Below are 1,192 nucleotides of genomic sequence, written 5' to 3'. Positions count from 1 at the left end.
GGCTCACCGCAACCTCCGCCTCCTGGGTTCAGGCAATTCTCCTGCCTCAGCCTCCTGAGTAGCTGGGACTACAGGCACGCGCCACCATGCCCAGCTAATGTTTTGTAGTTGTAGTAGAGACGGGGTTTCACCATGTTGACCAGGATGGTCTCGATGTCTTGACCTCGTGATCCACCCGCCTTAGCCTCCCAAAATGCTGGGATTACAGGCTTGAGCCACCGCGCCCGGCCGCCCATCTCTGTTTTTATAGCACATATTTGTGCTCAAGAGCTGGTGAGTCTCTGACTACTTTTGAGTATTGAAAGGGTAATAAGGAGTTTTCATTTGTTCATATTGAAGTCTGGAAAGGTAGTCTTCATGTACAAGCCCTCCAAGGAACCCTGTGGAGGTGTGAACCTGGTGACAAGCTGACAACTCACAGTGGCACCGGCATTCCTGAGCTGTGTATTCAGTAAGGAGGACTTGCCTCTTCAGTGAGGACACCTGCATCATATTAATGATTAGCTGACACAGAGTGATGCTTGATTTAGCAACAAGGGGATGTGAATAAAGAAGTGAGGAACACAGATGTTCGTTCATTGAAAGCTTTTGGAAATCAAATTGTATTTTATGTTTGTTTTCTTTCTCCCTCAGTAAAAGCCACAAAGGAACTGACTCTTCATTTTCATTTATATTCCCTGGCACCTTATAGGACCTACACATAGAAAGCTTTCAATAAATATTAATCAATGATGAGTGAAGGTTAAACTCACTGGAAGACTTTATTAATTAAAGTGGAGGTTCTCCAAACTGGCTGTTCTTTAGAATTATTGTGGAGACTTAAAAATATCTTTATACCTGAGGCCTTGCCTCAGACCTGCGGAGTCAGAATCTCTAGGGGTGGAGCTAAGGAATCTATTCCTTACCACCTTCCTCAGTCATTCTTTTTTTTTCCTTCAGATAAAATGTACATGGCTGGGTGTGGTGGCTCACACTGTAATCCCAGCACATTGGGAGGTTGAGGCGGGCAGATCACTAGGTCAGGAGTTCGAAACCAGCCTGGCCAGCATAGTGAAACCCCATCTGTACTAAAAATAGAAAAATTAGTCAGGCATGGTGGTGCATGCCTGTAATCTCAGCTACTCAGGAGGCTCAGGCAGGAGAATTGCTTGACCCCAGGAGGCAGAGGTTGCAGTGAGCTGGGATCATGCCG

At 46.1% G+C, this 1,192-nt stretch overlaps 1 protein-coding gene across 2 annotated transcripts in view; it reads left to right on the top strand.

Annotated features, from left to right (window-relative positions):
* ANAPC5 (anaphase promoting complex subunit 5) overlaps window positions 1-1,192 on the top strand; it is a 44,635-nt gene that overhangs the window by 35,076 nt on the left and 8,367 nt on the right. The window lies entirely within an intron of this gene.

The sequence above is a fragment of the Cebus imitator genome, unplaced genomic scaffold, assembly GCF_001604975.1.
Source record: "Cebus imitator isolate Cc_AM_T3 unplaced genomic scaffold, Cebus_imitator-1.0 Scaffold169, whole genome shotgun sequence".
Taxonomy (NCBI): Eukaryota; Metazoa; Chordata; class Mammalia; order Primates; family Cebidae; genus Cebus; species Cebus imitator.
The sequence above is the reverse complement of the archived record's forward strand: the minus strand, read 5'-3'. Positions and strand labels throughout refer to the sequence as shown.